Raw genomic sequence first — 24,445 nt, forward strand, 5'->3', positions numbered from 1 at the left:
AAGCAGTGGGAGCTGCGCCACTCCAGGAGATGATAACTCAGGCAATGATGTCAGAACTGCAGATGCATGGAAGCAGAGCGGAGCAGATCCCAACCCTCGAGTAGAGGGTAGCAGGACAAGAGTGCTGCAAGCACTCCCAAGAATAGGGATTCCCTCTGCTGTCACGCAGCAAGTCGCTAGCCAGCCTCCCGGAGAAGTTCGGAAGTTCAGCCAACACAGCATGGGCTCAGTTCAACCCCTTGGGACCGAGCAGCCCAGATGGGTCCTGACTCAGCCTACATTCACCTTCCCGAGCCAGGAAGCCGCAGCACCACTGAGCACAACATCTACCTTCTTTCACTCAGCACAGAGCGATTCGTTCCATAACCCAGATGTGCCAATAGGCCATCTCTAATAAAATGGAATTTTGAGGAATTTTTATCCTTGGAGTCTTCTTTTGTTGGGGTGTTTCTTGGAACCCTGACAGTGTGTGTGTGTTTCTGGAGGAATGAGCAAAGAATTCTGGATGTGTACTGTATACCAAGGAATGTGGTGGCTCAGTGGCTAAGACGATGAGTTTGTCGATCAAAAGGTCAGCAGTTCAGTGGTTCGAATCCCCAGTGCTGCGTAATGGGTTGAGCTCCTGTTACTTGTCCCAGCTTCTGCCAACCTAGCAGTTCCAAAGCACGTAAAAAATGCAAGAAAAACGTACTGAATTTTACAAAAAGTAATTAGATATGATGATAAGTTGCATTATTAGCTACATGCATATTAACAGAAGGAACTCACTTACTTGTAAAATAATGAAATAAAATTGGTATGTAGTAGCAATTAACATGTTAAATCCATGCAAAACTTTCTATGGGATATCAGAATGATTTGTATGTATGTGTGTGTGTGTGAAAGAGAGTCCTGGAAGCCGTCTTTTACTTTGGATCTTCAGGGCTGCCACATTTACTGCTGTGGGAAATTGGGAGGGAGGATTGTATGGAGTTGGGGAGATATCTAGCCATAATAACATTCTTTTCTTTGAGGGTCAAAGACATCTTACCCTGCACCTGCAGGGGTGTGACTGGGAGGCATCTCCAGTTGGGACGGTGCATTGATTGGACCTATGTGATGGACATGTGGGTGCTGGAGCAGGAACTTGGATTTTATTTTGGATGGGGAAAATATGGAAGCTTTCAGATTTGGGTTTTCCCAAATATGATATGTCTAATAAGGAACTTGAAGCCTCGGAGACTTCTTTCGTTGGGGGGTGTTACTTGGAACCCTGACATTAACCCAAATCTCCTTTAAAATTCAGTCAGCTCCCTGGACTCTGGGTTGCTGTCTGGGGTCCTGAGTCCTGAACATTGATCTGAAACCAGGTGGTGTGAAGACTCAGGGAAGATGGAGGAAGACAAAGCGGCCACAGAGAGAGCCACAGGGGCTGGTTCGGCGAATGATGTTGAGACCATCTACCTGGAAGCGGAGAGGCTGCAGAAAGGTAATGCGAACTGGGTCTTGGCCCAAAAAGGTGGTGCTTGAGCAAGCTGCCAACTGAATCTAACCCTATGGTGCGAAGCAGTGGGAGCTGCGCCACTCCAGGAGATGATAACTCAGGCAATGATGTCAGAACTGCAGATGCATGGAAGCAGAGCGGAGCAGATCCCAACCCTCGAGTAGAGGGTAGCAGGACAAGAATGCTGCAAGCACTCCCAAGAATGGGGATTCCCTCTGCTGTCACACAGCAAGTCGCTAGCCAGCCTCCCGGAGAAGTTTGGAAGTTCAGCCAACACAGCATGGGCTCAGTTCAACCCTTGGGACCGAGCAGCCCAGATGGGTCCTGATTCAGCCTACATTCACCTTCCCGAGCCAGGAAGCCGCAGCACCACTGAGCACGACATCTACCTTCTTTCACTCAGCACAGAGCGATTCGTTCCATAACCCAGATGTTCCAATAGGCCATCTCTAATAAAATGGAATTTTGAGGAATTTTTATCCTTGGAGTCTTCTTTTGTTGGGGTGTTTCTTGGAACCCTGACAGTGTGTGTGTGTTTCTGGAGGAATGAGCAAAGAATTCTGGATGTGTACTGTATACCAAGGAATGTGGTGGCTCAGTGGCTAAGACGATGAGTTTGTCGATCAAAAGGTCAGCAGTTCAGTGGTTCGAATCCCCAGTGCTGCGTAATGGGTTGAGCTCCTGTTACTTGTCCCAGCTTCTGCCAACCTAGCAGTTCCAAAGCACGTAAAAAATGCAAGAAGAAAAATAGGGACCACTTTTGGTGGGAAGGTAATAGCCTTTGGCGTTTAGTCATGCCGGCCACATGACTATCGAGACATCTTCGGACAGAGCTGGCTCTTCAGCTTTGAAACGGAGATGAGCACCGTCCCCTAGAGTCAGGAATGACTAGCACATATCTGCAAGGGGAACTTTTACCTTTATACCAAGAATATATACTTCCAGAAAGGTCACACAGCTATCCAGCTAAAATGTACTAAAATATATTTATTTATTTATTTTATTTTATTTGTTAATTAAATTTATCCCCATCTTACAAGAAGTGACCCTGGGTGGCATACAATATTCAATAAAAATATATATATAGAAAAACAGGCATTTAAAAATATAAAAACCAGCATTAGAAATTGAGATAATTAAAACAAAAACCATATACTATAAACATATATCAATAATATATGAAGACGCTGGGGCCAGAAATCACTGTAGAAAATAGTGATTATTTCCTACTGTAGAAGATAATGGTAATCATTCCTGTATTTTACCAAGAAAACCACATAGTTAGAAAACATAATATGAGTGACACTACAGTGCTAGATGATAGGTCCTCTGGGTGAAATGGCATTCAGCATGCTGCTGAAGAAGAAATTAGGATGTTTTGAAGTTCTAAAGGGGTTTATGATATGGCTAGATTAAAGCCTTCAGGATATCTACTTGTTGGTTCTGCAATGCAGGAAAAGAAAATGTGAATCTGCAAAAACAATTGTAGTTGAAATATAGAGTACAACAAGCTCAATACAGAAAAGCTCAACACAGAGAAAGATAAAATCAATTAAATAGACATTGTCATCTTGGCATCAGTGAACTGATATGAACTGGAACTGAACATGAGATGAAAACTCATAAAATTATACTGTTTGCTATCCAGGAATGAAAAGTAACGAAACAACTACTATTGCTTTCCTAGTCAGGAAAGATACAGTAAGGACAATATCCCAATACAATGCAATCAATGATATTGTAATGCATAATATCTATTAGACTTTGTGGACAACTCTGTAATGTGATGTTATCCAAGTTTATCTAACCCATGATGCAGAAGAAGAGATGGTTGGCAATTTTTATGACCAAGGTCAATCTCATATTGATTGAACCTGCAAGGAAGATACACCATCTGTAGTTGGAGAGTAGAATGTCTAAGTTGAGAATAACAAATAACCCGTGACCCATTCCCTCCTGCATCAGGAGGTGCGGGATGATCCCTTGCAGGGCTGTGCTGAGGATTTCAGTAAGTATCTGCACGATAAAATCGCTCAGCTTTGGCATGGATTAGACCAAAATTGGGTAGATTCAGGTGAGACGGCGGAGGCAAGTCTTGTTGAGTCCATCTGGGATGAGTTTGATACTGTGGCTCCTGAGGACATGGACAGGATACTGGGAAAACTGAATGCCACCACATGTTTACTGGACCCGTGTCCCTCCTGGTTGGTGCTGGCCACAAGGGAGGTTACATGAGGCTGGCTCCAGAGGATTGATAACGCTTCTTTGATGGAGGGTGTCGTTCCTACCGCCTTGAAAGAGGCGGTTGTGAGGCCCCTCCTCAAGAAGCCCTCCCTGGACCCAGCTGTTTTGGGAAACTACCGTCCTGTCTCCAACCTTCGCTTTGTGGCACGACAGTGTGGTGGCACGACAGTTGCCCCAGTACCTGGATGAAACTGTCTATCTAGACCCGTTCCAGTCCGGCTTTCAGCCTGGGTACAGCACGGAGACCGCTTTGGTCGCGTTGGTTGATGATCTCTGGAGGGCTCGGGACAGGGGTTATTCCTCTGCCCTGGTCCTTTTAGATCTCTCAGAGGCTTTTGATACCATCGACCATGGTATCCTGCTGCGGCGGTTGGGGGGTTTAGGAGTGGGGGGGCACCGTCTTTTGGTGGTTCTCCTCCTACCTCTCTGACCGATCGCAGACGGTGTTGGCAGGGGGGCAGAGATTGACCGCAAGGCGCCTCATGTGTGGAGTGCCACAGGGGTCGGTTCTCTCGCCTCTCCTGTTCAACATCTATATGAAGCCGCTGGGTGAGATCATCAGTGGTTTTGGGGTGAGATACCAACTGTACGCTGATGATACGCAGCTGTACGTCTCCACCCCTAACCACCCCAACGAAGCTGTTGAAGTGTTGTCCCGATGTCTGGAGGCCGTGCGGGTCTGGATGGGGAGAAACAGGCTTAAGCTCAATCCCTCCAAGACGGAGTGGCTGTGAATGCCGGCATCCCGGTAAAGTCAGCTAAACCGCTGCTGACTGTTGGGGGTGAGTCATTGGCCCCAATGGAGAGGGTGCGCAACTTAGGCGTTCTCCTGGATGGACGGTTGTCTTTTGAGGAACACCTGACGACCGTCTCCAGGAGAGCTTTTTATCAGGTAAGCCTGATCCGCCAGTTGCGCCCCTTTCTAGACCGGGATTTCTTATGCACAGTCACTCATGCCCTCGTCACTTCTCGCCTGGACTATTGTAATGCTCTCTACATGGGGCTCCCCTTGAAGAGCACCCGGAGGCTCCAGTTGGTCCAGAATGCGGCTGCGCAAGTGATAGAGGGAGCCACTCGTGGCTCCCATATAACACCTCTCCTGCGCAAGCTGCACTGGCTGCCCGTGGTCTTTCAGGTGCACTTCAAGGTATTGGTTACTACCTTTAAAGCGCTCCATGGCTTAGGACCAGGTTATTTACGGGACCGCCTTCTGCTACCGTTTGCCTCCCACCGACCTGTGCGCTCCCATAGAGAGGGCCTCCTCAGGGTGCCATCAGCCAAACAATGCCAACTGGCGGCCCCCAGGGGGAGAGCCTTCTCTGTGGGGGCACCTACCCTCTGGAATGAGCTTCCCCCAGGACTTCGACAACTTCCTGACCTCCGGACCTTTCACCGCGAGCTGAAGATGTATTTATTCTTCCGTGCAAGACTGGCATAACAGGGAAATTTATTATTAATTTTATGGGGTTTTTATAGTTTTTGTAATGTATATTTTAACAAATGGGCCAAATTGAATAGGTTTCTTAAAATTGTTTTTAAATTGTATATTGTATTTACTTATTGTTGTTTTATCTGGCTGTAAACCGCCCTGAGTCCTTCGGGAGAAGGGCGGTATAAAAATTAAATTATTATTATTATTATTATTAAATAAGAAAAGATAGTTTGATTATAGTCCAGAAAAAGAAATGAAGCAGGATAATTACTATTAGTTTTGATAATCTTACAATGTCTTCATTGTTAAGTCTTTAAACAACCAAAACAACATTTATATTCATGGAGATCATTCAGTTATTACAGCTAAGATATGTTCATAGGCTGACTATGAAAGAAATCATGAACCGCTGATGTGCAAGTTCCAAATCAACTGAAAGCAGAGGAATGCCAACTGGTTTCCACAATATGATCTTAAGCATATACCTGTCAGTTTCAAGGAGAACATCAGGAATAACTTTGAGATCCTGAACTTCATTGAAGAAACCAATAGACAAAGGAATTAGCAGAAAGAAATCTAAGAAGTCATTAGGGAAGAATATGAAGAAACAGAAGAAAACAAACTGTCTGAAATTGCCCAGAAATGAAGAAAAAGTAAGCTCAGGAAGACAAAGTTCTCAGGCAGCTGTTTGAAGAGCTGTAAAGCACAGTTGCCATGACATCAGTAAAATTGAAAAACAAGGAAAATCTTTAAAAGATCCATGAACTCAGAAGAGATTCCAACTTCAGATTGGTAGGCTAAAAGATGCCAACGGACACAGAGTAACTAACTGAAAGATGATCAAACTTTAGTGATATACAAAAATGATTTTGGGAGACAAAGAGGGGGGAGGGGAAGAGAAGCTGTCTAGGGAAAAAGTATTGGCTTGATATCTAGAACAGAAAATAGGGACAATATTATATGTTATTTTTATTATTTTGACACTTTGGACTTGGCCTGCTAGGCTATGTAAATATTCTATTTTTCATTTTCATTTTTAGCAATCTTTTTTCTGTTTTTTTTAGCTTTCAAAACAGGAATAATAATAACTACTAGTAACTAATAACTACTTGTAGCTTATTTTTTCTCATATGGCACCATGCGTTGCCTGTCCCCATCTAAATTCTCAGAATCTAAATTCTGAGTTACTAAAATCAGATAAAGAAATTATACAGTGCAGCAGAAACACCCACAGAGCTCAAAGCTGAGATAATATCCACATTTCCAAAGAAATTTGTGGAGGCATTTTATTCCTCTATCAACAATTAAAAACTATTATGGCAATGTCTTCACAGAAAACACTATATGAAAAACTGATGTGGGGAATTTCAAAGACTAATCATGCTTCCATTTGTATAGCAACAGAGCACAGTTTCAAAATCTTAATGACTAAATAAATCATTCATATATCTCAATGTCTCTTTCTCTCCCTTCCTGTCTCTGAGTGCTTATAAATCCTTTCCAGAAAACCATGACCATTTATTTTGAAGGATGAGACTGAAAGTCTGTAGAGATGCAAATTATCTTTTCAGCTACATGCCAAAGTTATTTTCTAGAGCAGAAAAATCTCCTCTTTCCTTTTGTGAAGCAGGATACTAATATTGGAGTGCTAGTTTGATTTTGTCCATGCTTTAGTTTGGTGGATTTCAGATAAAACTTCAATGTATGAACTTCTAAAATATGGAAAATGAGCTGTAACTTTGAAAAAAAAATAGGTATTTCACTACTTGTTTTAAAACATGGAATGCAAAACAATCAAATAGCCATCTGTCATTTTTCAACTCCTCCCTATTGGACAGCATTATAGGATATTGCAGGCCAAAACAACTAGACCCAAGGACAGTTTTTCCCCTTGTGTCATTACTCTGCTGAGCATCTAATTCTTATAGTGCTGTCTAATGTCTATGTGTATATATCCATTATACCATGCCATTTCAGAGTAAGCTCTATTATGATTCTGGGGGAAAGATGTAAGAAATAGTAAGCCAAGAAATTAAAGGGATGAAATATGAAAGGAGGAAAAACCCATGGCAAAAACTAATTTATATAACACAATTTACTATACCTCTCTAGATCTTTCTAGCATTGCAAACTATCCACACTTCCACTACATGCATATACCACATACTCATATGTTGCCACTTAATCTTTAAATGGGACGCAGTGGCTTAGTGGATAAGACGCTGAGCTTGTCGATTGAAAAGGTTGGGAGTTCAGAGGTTCAAATCCCTAGTGCCGCATAACGGGTGAGCTCCCATTACTTGTCCCAGCTTCTGTCAACCTAGCAGTTCCAAAGCATGTAAAAAATGCAAGTAGAAAAATAGGGACCACCTTTGGTGGGAAGGTAAAGTGTTCCGTGTGCCTTTGGCATTTAATCATACCAGTCACATGACCACGGAGATGTCTTCGGACAGCGCTGGCTCTTCGGCTTTGAAATGGAGATGAGTACCGCCCCCAAGAGTTGGGAACGACTAGCACATATGTGGGAGGGGAATCTTTACCTTTACCTTTAATCTTTAAATTCTCACTTATCCTACTCAGAATATTAACTGTCTGCTCCTACAACTTCCTCTGTCCACCCAATACATTGTCTCTCTCACATGTTTATTTGTTTATTGCCTTGGTAACAGATCTTCCTTTTTGTCATCAAGGTCATTCTCTACACTCTGTTAATATTTTATTTTAAAGAGAGCTAGTTTTATATTTTATAAACATAATATATATCTCCATGAAAGAACTCCCAACATAGCTCATATTAAATAAAATCTCTATACAAAAACAATAATTCAATGAGTATGAATATTTTACTGTAGTTGTCCATACAGTACAGTTGTCATTTTCTTAAACAATTAAAACATTAGGCCTATTTGAGCAATAGTTTATACTATTAAATCTCAGGAAACAAATAAAATAGGTATTTAGTCATTTGTCTTTTATCTGATGCTTAATAATTTGGAACAGCTTATATAATGAAAACCACAAAAATACAATTGGAAACCCTGAAACATATTTTAAATAAATTATAAAAGCCAAAGCAAATGAAAACTGAAGTTAAACTGTGACAAAGAGAAGGTTTGTTTTAGTTCCAAATGCAGTTTATTCAATGGTGGGATTCAAATAATTTAACAACCGGTTCTCTCCCCTAATGATTTCTTCCAACAACCAGTTTGCCAAACTGCTCAGAAAGTTAACAACCGATTCTCCCGAAGTGGTGCAAACTGGCTGAATCCCATCACTGAGCTTATTCCACCATATGAACCATTCCTGGAGAAAGAATTAATCATAAATTGATTGACTGATTGTAACACATTAATGACACTTCAGTGTTGCACATTCCATACAGAAGTAAACATACAACAAGAACACTATTAAAACAATAATAACATCTCCAGTCTCTGGAAGATCATGGCTTATCTGACCTCTAGAGGCCAACTGTTCCATAGAAAGCAAGCCTCTTTTGCTAGTGGCTACAGAGCTCCAAAACACCTACCTCCCCACATACCTGTATCAAGGTTGCTGTTTTATTGGCAACTGTGCTGTACTGAAGCTGGGTGGAAGGCTCAAATGGGATGGAAAGAAGACAACACAGGTTATCTACAATTTTGCCAAACAGCCTGTCTTCCACACTAACCCTATCAGATCAAACGGGGGCTGATTGCTATGATTTCTATTTCTATCATAAAACAATGCCAAAAGTCTATTTCTAAGCAAAGGACTATCTGTTTGCCCATTGCAATAGGCCCGGTGGGAAGATACTTTGATGATTAACAGTCTTAGAACATCTCTACAGGCAGCCAGTTTCAAAAGGCTTTACTACAGCCTTTAAGAAATTTGAATAATAGGGATAGATGGAGTTTGCATTTTTGGTAAGAGTGAACTTCAGAGACGGCGAGTTAATACAATGCAAAATGACAACAGGAAACAATATGACAGCTGATGCAGGCCTCAGGCAAGGGTGAAACATCAGATCATTTCACAGGAATAACTGAAAATTCCTAAGGCAAATTTCCAATAAGAAACACAGAAAAGGGCTAATTAAACAGCACCAACATATGCCAAGTTATTTGTAAAGGATTTACAGCCTCAAAGACAGTTCTTTGCCAACCCCACTCTGAATCATTATTTCAAAGTGGGATGACAGAGATTAGTAGAAATCAGCAATTAAAAGAAAAAAGTAATTGACGTACAAAAAAATTAGAATACATGAATCCATTGTGGTGTGTGTAAAAGAAAGGTATAGCAACATCAGGGAGCACATATCTACACCTCCAATCCTGAGAAGGATAGGCTATCTACCCCATCCCATCCTCTGTCAAGGATGTCTGCTGTTGTCCCTCATTGCATTTTCATCCCTTGAGAATCACCATTCTGGCGCATGGATGAGAACACTTCCCAAATTTGGCAAATCAACTCCCAATTTCACCAGTTGCCTTCTGGATACAGTTCAAAGCTTTGGTTATCACTTTTGAAGCCCTACAGCAGGGGTGTCAAACTCACGTTGTCACTGTGGCATCACGTGACCTATTGAAAGTTTTTCCCCTTTGCTAAACCGAGTGTGGGTGTAGCCAATGCATGACGCATCCGGCCCGCGGACCAGGAGTTTGACAGCCCTGCCCTACAAGATTAGTCCTTTGATTGCCTCTGAGGGTTTCAGCCTGTCTCTCCAGATCCAATAGGGTGAACATACTCCAGATCCCTTTTATGTTTTGTCTTCTACAAAACATGCCTTCCATATTGCTGTACCTGCCCTATGAAACCTTTTTCTTACTGTGATCTGAGTTCCAACGCTCTTGGTCTTCCAGAAGGGCACCAAAATCTGCTTTTTCTCTCAAGCATTAAGTCCAGGATATTAATGGAGCCCAATATGTGGAATAGTTTATTATGAGTTAGTTACACAGTTCCTTCATGATTGTATTAAATTATTTTGAAGCTTTGGTTTTGTTTATATTTAGGGGTTTTATCACATTATTTTTCACTTCTATATTGATTGTAAGCTGCTCAAATTTACCTAATTAAGCTGGGTAACAATATATATATTCTAAAATAAACATAAATTCAATACATTTATTAGACTTCAGAATGGAAATTTTAGGAATGCAAATTTTTAAAAAATCCTTGGATACCTAAAAATTGATAGATTCAAATTCAGTTCCTTAAACTTATCAGGAATCTTAAATTTGAGGTTACTTAGGTCACATAAACATGGATTTTCTAAAGATGTAGGAATAACTTTCAAGGAAGTAGATTCAAACTGCTAAATTATACGTTAAAAATGATTCAAAAATGTCTCAGACCTTGTGCCCTGTTATTAATTAATGATTCCTGGCTTCCTTCAGGCTTATACAAAAGCCTAAACAGTTACCACTCCTTGAAGAATTGCAGTAATTCTTGATTCATTCAGTGGATTCCTTATAATTAAGAATGTCCACAATAGCCACCAAGGACCTGTTACAAACATTCACAAAACTAATGCAAAAACAAAATTCACAGAATACTTTCAACCAATAGTTTTTGCATTCGAGTGATACAAAGCCTTCATTTTGGTTGAAAGCATCTGAAGATAGAAAACTTTGCACTTAGGTATACTTACGATAATTTTAAAATAAAAAAATATATAAATCTGAATTATGATACAACAGAAACAATCTGAATCTATTTTATTCAATGGATGTTGAAAAGGAGAGGAGAAAGGTGTGAAGCCTGCAACAGACCACAAAATAGCGGTCGAGGGCTGGACATCTCATTCCCTAATTAAATAATATTCAGATATGCAAAGAAGCTCTATGTGGACAAATGACATGACTTTGTGGCAACGTAAAACACTGTAAGTACTTCATAAGTCTAAGTATATATACTTATATATAAGGTATATAAGTCTAAGTGCTATTGCTATATACTGCTTCTTGAAATTAACTATCTAAATTTTTAAACATTTAAACCAAAGCATTGCTAATCCAACACTATATCTTAAAATATATCTTAAATATATTTATATCTGAAATATACTTATATACTTAAGCTGCAATGCTTGACATAATTTTGAACTGGGGCTATCATGTACTTTTTGACATTTTAATTTTTAAAAATGCCATGCAAAGCTTCAAGTGTACTATTTTATAGCTAAATAATGGCCTTTTCACAAATGCTCATTTTTCCCCCCTTACTTTTGTCCTAGAACACATTTGCTTGCTTCAGTAATTTTATTCCCTTGTACCAGATAAATGTCTTGCCACAGTCGAAAACTACAGCTGAAAATGGCATATATTGAACAGATTCTTGTAGAAGTTTTAAAGTTTTAAATACTCTATATTAATGGCTGTTTCTCAAGAGATTTTCTTTCCCATTGCAGAAATGTGAGGATCATCAATATTAGTATGGATAGATTGAACAAGAGAAAAATCTGTTTTTCCCAATAAAGTATTGAACATTCTAGCACAATTTAATGTTGTTAATGAGTTCTATATCATTCTTTTTATAATTACTCACCTAGATGACATCGGTAGAATTAAATACAGCCTTCCTAGGCCCCAGCAATCTTTGGATAAGATGAAGAACAGCCATGCAGAAAATAATAAGAACTTCTGAATGACTATTCCATCACTTCACACTTAGTAGGACTCCACATACACTTCCAAACCTGATTGTTCTCTTCCTTTTCTGAATCCAATCAGATTGTTTAAAAATGATGTTATACTTCTTTAGGCTCATGATCTTCACAATTAGTAATAGGTAAAGTATCAGAAAATAATAATTTGCATTACAGGTAGTTCTCGACTTATGACTGTAACTAAATTCAAAATTAACAGTCGTAAGTCGTATGTCCAGCTGGTCTTTAAGCAGGTCACCCTGACTGATTTTACAACCTTTTTTTGCAACAATCATTAAGCAAAGGCTACTGAAATGCTAAATGAATAATTGTCTGCTGTGAACTCCACATGGAGGTCAGAAAGAGCATCTGGCCAGTAAATGTTCAGCTCTATTCAGTCACCCCAGCATTGGGAACAATGGCAACAGGGTGATTGACCAAGCTGGTGCAAATCATACATTTCTGTAACTTATTCACTCAGATGCAGCAATTAATTAATCAATCAAACAAACAAACAGTACAGATATTAAGGATGATAATTCAATTACTTTGCTCTGTGTATTACTTTTGGCTTGAGAATCAGCAGGGGCTCTCCTGTAGTATGATTCCACTAAGTGCTACCAGACTATATTTGGAAAATTTAGGATATGTGTCATACACCTAAAGTTGGTTAAAAAAAACAACAACTAACCTTATAGATTAGTTTTTTTTATCCTTTCCAACTTTATATTTATAAGAAGAGACACAACTATTTTGATAGCTGCTACCCACAGTGAATTCTATACAGAATTACCTCTTGATGTACTAAATAAAGGATGATTTTCTTTATTAATATAAATTGGATTCTATTCTTAATCAGCTCAGTTTCAGACTGAAAAAAGTCCAGAACGTTTTCATCTCTCACTGAAACTGTTCAATAAATTCATTCAGCCCCTCTTGAAAATCTACTCTTAATAATGTGGCATTATTCTCTGTAGTCAGGTTTTTGCTTTTCAGATATTATAAAAATGAATGAAAATATTAATTAAATACTAATTGATATTTGCAATGTGTCAAATTATGTTATAATTAAAAGGTGGAAATACAAAGGATTAATTTCAATCATGCATTTTTTTGCTAGGGGTGGTAAATACAATTTAATTTATTTTTACCATTGCATCACATTTTATTAATTGGATTTCAAAGCAGTAGAGCATCTTGATTCTTATTTATATCAACTGATGCTGAAACTTGATTGAGACCATTGACATTGCAGAAGTCACACAATGTATTAAACCAAATCTGTGTTAACAAAGCACAGATCTGTTCGCATAATGTGCTCAGCCTAATCAAATAAATCACATTATTTCTTAGTCAAAGAACTTAATAAGACAATGGCTAGGTTACCACATATTGGGTTATCCAATGCTATGTTTAGTCGACCATAGGGTTATTTATAAATCTAGCCATTATATTTCTACTTGGAGATGTAAGATTTTCAGATGTGTAGCCAGGGAACACAAATAGTTTCTTCCCAGAAATTTATGAACATTTGAAGAATGGAATTCCTTTATATCAGCAGTCCCCAACCTTTCCTGCTTGACAGACCAGAGGGGGAGGGAGAGAGGATGGTTCCACGCAAGCGATGGGTACACAAATGGAGTTTTGTGTGAGAGTGCCCACTGCTTGTGTAAGTGGAGCGGTGTGCATGCTTATCCACTGCTTGTGCAGCCCATGTCCAGTAGTGGGCCATGGCCTGGGGGTTGGGGACCCCTACTTTATATCTTTATAAACAGCATCAAGAAATGTGCAGTGTGAAATTATACAATCATTTATGGATTGTTGTAATTTACTCTATTGACGATTGCACAGGAAATGCAATTTGTTCAAAAATCAGTTACCTGTGTGTCTACTATTCATTCTTTATACTACGCTCTTCCCCATTGATGTGGGAGCTGCATAAGTTACTAATGTGTTTCTGTGTCAAATCATGATGCTGGTCACCATGTAAATTCCAACTCGTTTGGGACTTGCGTACTTAAGAGATCACCTTTCCCAAGTAGGTTCTACTCATCTTGATGAAAAAGTATCCTCTTCTATTACAAGGTGTGATTGAAGGCAGCAAAATGGCTATTGCTTAAGCTGGAAAACTGGAAAATACAGAAAGTCTAACCAGATGCCATGTAATTGCAGGTTAAAAAAAGTCTCTACTCCTTAGAAAACGGAAGGAGGCACATCAAACTTCTCAATTTACTTTTTAAAATTTCAACAAGCCTTTTCTGTAGCAGAATAAAAGTGATAAGATTTATTTAACAAGTTTGGAAAACCACATAAAGGATGGCTTCAAGATTTCCCCCACCAATTCCTTAATAATAGTATTGCTCTAGTGTCAAACTGCCAGCCAGCGGGCCAGATGTGTCACACGCAGGCCATGCCCACCCCAGCTCTGTGGATGGGAAAAATGTCATGAAATGTCACGTGACAGTAACGTGAAATCACGAGTTTGACACCCGTGCTCTAGATCATATAAATGGGAAGATAGGTTTTAGCAACGAGCTGAGCTGCTGCCCATCAACCTCCCTCATAGGGGTGCTCAGTTTAGGATTTATATAATTCTTTACAACAATCTGTTGTATTACAAAGAATAAGAATGATTCTTATTCTCTGATGCCAATTATCCTTTATGCTTAGTAGTACCTCAAAGCTATGCAGCTTTTAATATTGATGATGTTATTAAATTTATAAAATCTATTTCAGAAATTACATACCCCCGTTATATAACCTATAGCAGTTAAAGATTGGATGCTTTCCAATTTAATGAAATCTAAAAGGCAAATTTAAGAAGCTGAAACACCTGTGCTATTACATGCTAAAAAAATCTTTTCTTTCTTTTTTTAAAGTGGATTGCTGCTGGTAATGGAACTTTGTGACATACATAGATGAAATTATCTTAGACATTTAAAACAAAGGGATGCGGTGGCTCAGAGGTTAGAACGCTGAGTCTTAGACCGTTAAAGGTATAAAGGTGGCAGTTCAAGACATAAATGCCATGAGATGGAGTGAGCTCCCATCACTTCTCCCAACTTAGCAGTTTGAAAGCATGCAAATGCAAGTAGATGAATAGATAGGATATATAAGCATGCGGGAAGATAACAGAATTCCCTGTTTTGCTGTATAGTTAGTACTGTAGCATGATGCCATGCTGGCCAATGACCGTGGAAACATCTCCAGACAACGCTGGCTCTTTGGCTTAAGAAACAGGAGATGAGAGATAAATCTTATTTTAAACAATATTTTATCAGAGAAGGTGGATTCTAAACATCTTTAGCTACAGATAAATACTGATGTTTGATAGTGTATAACATGAAGTTATCTTAATTTGATCACATTAACAATAGTCAAGGTTTTCTTGCTATATCAAGCAGTTATCCATGAATAATAGAAAAGTAATCCTATCGGAAACTGGATATTGGCATTCTCAGTTTAACAAATTCTGAAACTATTATTGACAGAAGTTGAAAACATGAGGTGTCACTGGGCAAATATTTACTAAAGCAATTCCCGTGAAACTTACTGATAATAAAATAAACCTTGGAGGAGGAGAGGAAAATCAGGATAAGTTCAGCCAGGTTTCATATTAATATGCATTAGTTGATAAGTCAACAGTAAATATTAACAACATTTCCATGGTAGCTATCTTTGCTACCATGAAGTGAATCCAATTACGAAGTGGTTAGCAGCATTACTTTTGCAGTAGGGATGAGAAATGAATAGGAATTTCATATGCCTTGCAATCTAGATAACAATAGTAAGATGTTTTTTCTCGTGATTCAGGTTACTGTTATTAGTTGTGATTTAAAAAATGCATACAAAATTAATAACTAAGGTCAACTTAAAATGCATGGGGGAAAAAAAACCTTCCTAAGACTGAATCTGGCCATCTGTCTTGTATCTACCAACATTGGGTCCCATTGTCAGATAGGGAAAAATAAGTTTAAATAATAAATTACAAGTATGCTAATTAAAAGGATTCTAGTGTGGTATCATTCTATTATTTGCTACATGCCACTGCTGTTTTGTTACATTTTCCTTCTGCTTGCAGATATTAGAAAACAAACCTAAGATTTTGTTTTTATTTTTATTTTTTTGTATGGAGTTATGGGCCTTTTTATTTATTTATTTATTTATTTATTTATTTATTTATTTATTTATTTATTTGATCATATTTATATACCGCCCTATCTCCCGAAGGACTCAGGGCGGTTTACAGGCACTTAAAAAACACATAAATACAATATAAAAACAATTAAAAAACTTATTCTAAAAGCCCAATAATTAAAAATATAGAAATAAAACCCAATTTAAAACCCATAAATTAAAATCTAACTCAGTCCTGCGCAATTAAATAAGTATGTTTTAAGCTCGCGGCGGAAGGTCCGAAGGTCCGGAAGCTGACGAAGTCCGGGGGGTAGTTCGTTCCAGAGGGTGGGAGCCCCCACAGAGAAGGCCCTTCCCCTGGGCATCGCCAGACGACATTGCCTCGCTGACGGCACCCTGAGGAGTCCCTCTCTATGAGAGCGCACGGGTCGGTGAGAGGTATTCGGTAGCAGCAGGCGGTCCCGTAAATAACCCGGCCCTATGCCATGGAGCGCTTTAAAGGTGGTCACCAAAACCTTGAAGCGCACTCGGAAGGCCACAGGTAGCCAGTGCAGTCTGCGCAGGATAGGTGTTATGCGGGAGCCACGGGGGCTCCCTCTATCACCCGCGCAGCCGCATTCTGGACTAACTGTAGCCTCCGGATGCCCTTCAAGGGGAGCCCCATGTAGAGAGCATTGCAGTAATCCAGGCGAGACGTCACGAGTGCGTGAGTGACCGTGCATAGGGCATCCCGGTCCAGAAAGGGGCGCAACTGGCGTACCAGGCGAACCTGGTAGAACGCTCTCCTGGAGACGGCCGTCAGATGATCTTCTAGAGACAGCCGTTCATCCAGGAGGACGCCTAAGTTGCGCACCCTCTCCATCGGGGCCAATGACTCGCCACCGATGGTCAGCCGCGGATTTAGCTGACTGTACCGGGATGCCGGCATCCACAGCCACTCTGTCTTGGAGGGATTGAGCTTGAGCCTGTTTCTCCCCATCCAGACCCGTACGGCCTCCAGACACCGGGACAGCACTTCGATAGCTTTTTGCATGGACCTTGTACCTTTCTTTAGGAATTTTAAAAGAGAAGTTTACTCATAGCATTTCTCTTTATAAAAGATAACTATTTTGATAAGGAGAAGCCAAATGGTATTGGAAGGGTTACCTTCCAAGGTTTTTTTTACTACATTTATTACGTTTATTAAATTTTTTATTAACACTGGCTCTGGAATCATTGTATAGAGTGAGTTAGTATGATTTGTTTGACTTCATTTAATGTAATTGGTATGCAGCTGTGACCCTACTTAGAGAAATCAGAATGATTTGAATTATACAAGCATTACTGGATTAAAAATAATATATAAAATAATAAATTATTTTTGTTGAAGCAAGTCAGAAAATTCATCTATTGAACAATACAACTGCTCATGCCTTTCCTGAGCCAAATAGCCACCTTAATTTATCTTAACGTATCTAATACTATATTCTCTGCACTGGTGCCAGCATCTTTCAAGGCTTATATCAACAATTTTAATGTTAAGATAATAACACTAATATCTTTTTGAGCTGAGCCTGGAAGGTATTAGGAAACAGGAAGATTGGCCTATTATCAGTTGCTTTGAAATGTGTCTGCTTTTCAAAACTTTTCATCTTCTAATTGAAGAAGCTTGATATTCATCTCATGCTACATGCTGGAAATTTTAACTGAATTTTAATAGTTTGAATTAAGTGATTTTATAATTTAATACTAAAATTTGTTTGCCTCTACTGTCCAATTTGAGAGGTTGTTAAGACATATTAAATAAATAAATATATGAGAGATATATGCTTGACCACTGCACTATAATTTTCTATCTAAAACCATAGCAGAAAAGCTGACATTATGTATATAAATAAAGACCTTAATTAATGTAGTTTCAAAACTTGCTTAATTATAGTTTATGTCTTACCTCTCTACCCATATCACTTTTTCCATAATGAAAAGACAAGATATTGAATTCTCCAAGTTACAATACAATTTATTTTTATAGTCTTAGACCAGGAATTCTCCAAGTTGTCTTCCATCCGGGCAGAAATAATGTACAGCTCTACCTAGCCACCCCTAGCTAATTATACTTTATTTCAATTTAATATTAATATATAGTATGTTACTCAGTTTTTCTTTTGCAATTAACTGACTCAATAATTGGAGTCAATGTTGAATTTCTCTGTTTTGGTACAGTTCTTTACTTTAAATATTATGGGTTAATTTTTGCAACAAGACTTCTAAAGGACCGAGACTGGCTAAAACTGCTAATGCCCAGGGTCCCAGCATAATTTTATCAAGTGGGTAGAGATGAGTAGAGTTAGCAATAGCAATAGACTTGTAGACCGCTTCATAGTGCTTTACACTATAAACTGAGCTTTTGACTCAGTGGTACATGACAAACTTCTCCTAAAACTAAAATCCAACATCAACTCCAGACCCCTCCATAACTGGATAACAACGTTCCTGTCAAACAGACAACAAGTTGTCAAAATAGGCAGTGCCCTATCAAATCCCGCTCCTGTCAATAGCAGCATTCCCCAAGGTAGCATTCTGGGACCTACACTCTTCATATTATACATTAATGACCTCTGTGACCATATTATAAGTGATTATGTTCTCTTTGCTGATGAAGTTAAGCTATTTAACACTACCAACAATACGGCTACCCTCCAAAAAGACCTTGACTTTGTGTCGGAATGGTCAAAACCCTCTGGAACGAACTTCCCCCCGGTTTGCGCCAACTATCTGACCTTCGGACCTTTTGCCGGGAATTAAAAACTTATTTATTCATCCAAGCGGGACTGGCTTGATTTTTAAATTTTCAAATTTTAAATTTTTTGTAATTTTATATGGGGTATTTTAGGTTGGGTCAATTGACGGTTTTAATTTGGCCATTATTGAATATGTATTTTAATTGATATTTTAATTTTGTATATTTAATTGTTTTAACTTTGGCTGTACACCGCCCTGAGTCCTTCGGGAGAAGGGCGGTATAAAAATTTAAATAAATAAATAAATAATAAATAAATAAAAATTTGGCAACTCCAAATCTCGACCAGCAAATGCTCTGTCTTACACATTGGAAAAAAGAATCATAACACTAAATACAAACTCGATGGACATTACCTTGTAGAATGACCCCCACCCCGTTAAAGACCTTGGAGTTTTCATATCAAATGATCTAAGTGCCAAAGCCCACTGCAACTACATTGCCAAAAAGACTTTAAGAGTTGTAAACTTAATCTTGTGTAGCTTCTTCTCCAGAAACATTACACTACTAATCAAAGCATATAAAACATTTGCTAGACCAATTCTTGAATACAGCTCGCCTGTCTGGAACCCATACCTCATTTCAGACATTAATACAATTGAGTGAGTCCAAAAATATTTTACAAGAAGAGTTCTCCATTCCTCTGAATACAATAAAATACCTTATACCACCAGACTAGAAATACTGGGTTTAGAAAATTTAGAACTCCGCCGCCTTCGATATGACCTGAGTTTAACTCATAGAATCATCTATTACAATGTCCTTTGTGTCAAAGACTACTTCAGCTTCAATTACAACAATACACGAGCACACAATAGATTTAAGCTTAATGTTAACCACTCCAATCTTGATTGCAGAAAATATGACTTCAGTAACAGAGTTGTTAATGCTTGGAATACACTACCAGACTCTGTGGTCTCTTCCCAAAATCCCCAAAGCTTCAACCAAAAACTGTCTACTATTGACCTCACCCCATTCCTAAGAGGTCTGTAAGAGGCATGCATAAGAGCACAAGCGTGCCTACCATTCCTGTCCTAATGTTCCCTTTGATTGTATCCAATTTGTATAGTTTTTCTTTTTTATACTTATGCTTATATATATGCTTATATATTGTATAGTTATTTCATGCTTACGCTTACATATACAGAACGACTTGCTGCAGAAGTTGTGAATGCTCCAACACTGGAAATTTTTAAGAAAATGTTGGATAACCATCTGTCTGAGATGGTGTAGGGTTTCCTGCCTGGGCAGGGGGTTGGACTAGAAGGCCTCCAAGATCCCTTCCAACTCTGTTGTTATATTATATTATATTATATACTATTGTGACAAATAAATAAATAAATAAAATAAAAATATGTATGGAGGGCATTTCCTGCCTCTCATGATCAGGAATTCCACATGTGTTCCAAAGCCAATTCACAACTCTGAGACTGAATCCAGAGTTCTCAAAAAGGCTGAAACCTTCCAACAGGAAAAAAAAAAATGCAGGGTAGTTTATTTGTTGCTTCACACTGAGCTGAACCCAAGAATGGGGAACAAACCTTTGTACATTTACAAAGAGAGATGAATAATGTTGCAATTGTGACACAGTAAATGGTAAAGGAGGTGCTGACTGGATGCCTGAGATGAAAGCACCCTACTGATCAATTATAAAGATGTACTGTAAGGCAATTTCAAAGTGTGTCTTGCTCTGCCAGTCAAGCTGCAAATGTTACAGTATAACTCAGGCAGACTTGAATTAAAAGAAAACAAATGCACATAAACTACGTTAAAAGAATTCTTATAAAATTGTAGTACAATAAAAAGCTGTAATAAAATAATAGCATTGCCAAGTTTCCAAATTTACTCTGTATCCTCCCCATCCAAAGAAATGAGTAATTCCTTGAAAAGGGATGCGTGTTTTGCATTTGGGATATATTAACTTTTAAATTGATGCAGTAGATCACAACACCAGCATACTAAAATCACAAGAAAGCAACATGTATGAGATATGGGATATGAGATATGGTTTAACAGCAGAGACTGGTTAGGTAGCAATGATTTATAAATAAATTAACTTTATTTTTAAAAAATCAGATTAAAAAGCTAACATCCACTTCTATCCTACTTGCTTTTAACAGAATAATAGAGGACCTTGCAGGTCTTCTAGCACACATACCCCAGGAGACCCTACACCAGAGATGGCTAATCTTTTTGCCATTGCATGCCAGGAGGGGGGGCGGGGGGAGTCACACATGCACATACTCACACCCATAAATCTATGTGCCCCCGTGCATGCGTATGCGACTCTCCCACTTCTCCCCCACGCTCCTGGCACGTGATGGCCTGGTAGGCCCATTTTTCTCTCACACCTGGCTCCAGAGCCTCTTTATGAGTCTGGGGAGGGCGAGAACAGCCTTCCACACTCCCTGAAGGCCCTCCGGAGGCGAGAAACGGCCCATTTCCCAACTTCTGGTTGGACAGGAAGTAACATTTTTTTGCTGTACCCAACTTCCAGAGACTCCTAGAGAAGCTTGGGAAACACGAAAACAGAAACGGGAAAAGTTGGGAAATGGGGCATTTTTGGCCTCCAGAGGGCCTGAGGGGGTGGGGAAGGTGTTTTCACCCTTTCCAGACTCATAGAGAAGCTCTGGAGCCAGGTGAGAGAGAAAAACGGGCCTTCCCAACCACCACCCTGGCCCTCCAGAGGCAGGAAACACCTTGTTTCCCTATTTCTGGTGGGCCCAAAAAGCCCAAAAATCAGCTGGCTGGTGCACGCATGTGCGCCGAAGCTTAACTTGCATGCCCACTGATATGGCGATGCATTTGCCATAGGTTTGCCACACGGCCCTACACCATTCCAGACAAGTGGCTGTCCTGAATCTTCTTAAAAGCCTTCTGTGATGGAACACCTCTTGAGGTAAGTCGTTCCATTGATTAATTGTTCTAATTGACATGAAATTCTCCTTGGTTCTAGGTTGCTTCTCTCCTTGATTAGTTTCCATCAATTGTTTCTTGTCTTGCCTTCTGATGTTTTGAAAAATAGATTGACTCTCTCTTCTTTGCGGCACTCCCTCAAATATTGGAACACTGCTATCATGTCACCTCAGTCCTACTTTTCACTAGACTAGAGATACTCAATTCTTGCAACTGTTTTCCATGTGTTTTAATATCCAGCCCTTTAATCATCTTTGTTTCTCTTTTCTGTACTCTTTCCAGAGTCTCAACAACTTTTTATAAAGACTTTATATAATGCTTTTGTATAGCAACTTGCATTATCTGTGTAGAAATCCACACAAATGTAATCTACCTTTTGAAAGAGACACATTATTTTGCTATAAGCATTTTACTGATAATTTTCCAGAGCAACTCTCATTAACTGGCTTACACTATATAAGAAACCCTCATGGCAAGTACTGGAATAAAAATATACCAGACACATCTTTTACTATAAGAATGATTGTTCATTTTTGCATACTTTTTACTTACTTAATTTATATTTCAGTGCAAGCTAACACAATTCTCAGTAATATCTTACATTAGATGAGATACTTCTAGGACAAGTATTAAAATGAAAACAAACCAAATAGAAACCGACATGATAATAAAAACCAAGGTATACCAAGACGGAACAGAAGATGGCTAAGACTGGTCAAAGTTGACTTAGTCTCCCATCTTTCCAAGATCGGTCAAATGAGAACCTAGATTGTGGGAGCAATATGCTGATAGTGTAAACCACTTAGAGAGGACTGTCAAGTCATATGGAGCTGAATATAAGTCTAAATGCTATTGCTATTGCTATCATATGTTGTGGTAAAATGGGTGGCAGGAAAGACTGCTGCATTTGCTCAATAAATTAAAGACACTTATTAAATAAATTATTAAAAGCCTTTCATATTGTATATGATGCATACATGTTTTCACAGAAAAAAAACATAATTATCAAATCTGTTATATCCTAAAATATTCCTCCCACGTTAAATATGTTTTTAATATATTTAAGCCATGTTAAATATCTGTTTTAATGGAAACTATCTTGCAATGTTCTAAGAAATATAATTGTATTTCTACCTACACCTTGATCAGAGAACTGCAAATCAGGTTGTTTTCAAAGTACCTTGGATATATTTGCCATTTTAAACTTATTAAAAATATTTTAAACCTAGTTGTTGTGATCCTTTTTTCATGCAAAACATGTGCTTTACTACTTCATTAAAGACCTGATTGAGAAGCCATGCATTTCTAAAGACTGCAAGGACCTCTAAATCATAAAATACGCTACACTTCTAGAAGTCCATCTATGAATTCAGAGTATTATTTTATGATATTACTTTGCACCTGGATGTTCATTTACTCTGCATCTGAGAACCCACTCTTGAAATTAAATTGCTCATTCAGGGAACCCCTGTAATGTTTTGTTTGTCTTTTTTTGTTAACTTTTTGGCAAAATCAAATTAAACATGCCAAGCAAAAACAAACCCTTTCATATGACTAAGACTACCTCTTTTGGAACATTATTCTCCCTTTGTAAAAGAGCTCTGAAGTCAAACCTAGATTGTTTAAATGAGTTATGTTTGCAACTGCAATAGGCAATAGGCTAATTTAAATACAGAAAAAAATAAAAATATCACATAGATGAAATTCAAAATATTATAAGTTAAAATTAAGAACATAAAATTTGATTATTGATAATTTAAATATTACACATACCTTTCCCATCAATACATTCGTATTGCTCTAGACAAGAAATGTTATTAAATGCATATGGTATATGCATGGTCCTGCATCATTGTATGCATTTTCTTACTAGAGTTAGGATTCCTTTGTCTCCAAAATTCCATAAGCATTACAATTCAATCGAAAGATAAATGAAATTGATACAGTGGCGCAAAAAGAGGCAGAGGTTCTTGTTCTCTATGCTATTTTTAATATAGTCACCATCACTTTTATAATGATGATGGCAAGGAACACAGTTCTTTCAATTTTCTTTTCTCAATTCTTTTGGAAGCATGCAAAAAAAGTGGGATTCTGTTCTCTCTTCTGAGAAGCAAATAACATGAGCAGATGATCGCCACAGGAAACAGCATTTTTTGCTGACTAGCAAATAATCTCTATTTTGACACTAACCAACATGACTATGAAATATGTAAGCAGAAACAGCATACCCTTGACAAATTTTCTAAGATATTTAATTTCACTATATGGAACAAAGAACTGTTCCTTTTATAACCACAGCTATATTTCCTGTAGAAAACAATATTTAGCTCTCTCAGTATGTTTCTTCTCATATTTTCTTATAGCTGGCAGAGGCTTTCTTTTTTCCGCTTTATTGCTGCTTAGCAGTCAGTTATTTCAAATATTTCCATACTGCTTCCAAAAACCATAAAAACAAATTCCCCTCAAACTCTAGGATATGCATGGAACACCATATCTGCTGATTTTTTCTCTCTCTATTTTTGGATACATTTCAACAAATAAATGAAAATTCCATATTCAAATTAATTGCCTGCCTTCCTTTATCCCTATTTTTGAATGGCCCACTCGCAATGTTCTTTGCACCTGCTGCGAGGAATGGAAAGAGTCCCTCATCCCCCTTTCTTGCTATTCTTGCATTGTGTCAGCTGTTTCCAAACTGCTGAATTAACATGTTGCAAACTTTAACCACGTAACACAGTTTCCTAATTCTGCCAGGATGATCCACTGAAGCTGACTGACCTCTCTTTCTTTCATCTCAGTGGGGTAATAAAAAGCTGACATACGTAGACT

General features: G+C 38.5%; 1 protein-coding gene across 3 annotated transcripts in view; it reads right to left on the reverse strand.

The window, feature by feature from the left end:
- The window catches only part of SPOCK1 (SPARC (osteonectin), cwcv and kazal like domains proteoglycan 1), a 617,584-nt gene that overhangs the window by 324,557 nt on the left and 268,582 nt on the right, over positions 1-24,445 (reverse strand). The window lies entirely within an intron of this gene.

Source organism: Ahaetulla prasina, chromosome 2 (genome assembly GCF_028640845.1).
Source record: "Ahaetulla prasina isolate Xishuangbanna chromosome 2, ASM2864084v1, whole genome shotgun sequence".
Taxonomy (NCBI): Eukaryota; Metazoa; Chordata; class Lepidosauria; order Squamata; family Colubridae; genus Ahaetulla; species Ahaetulla prasina.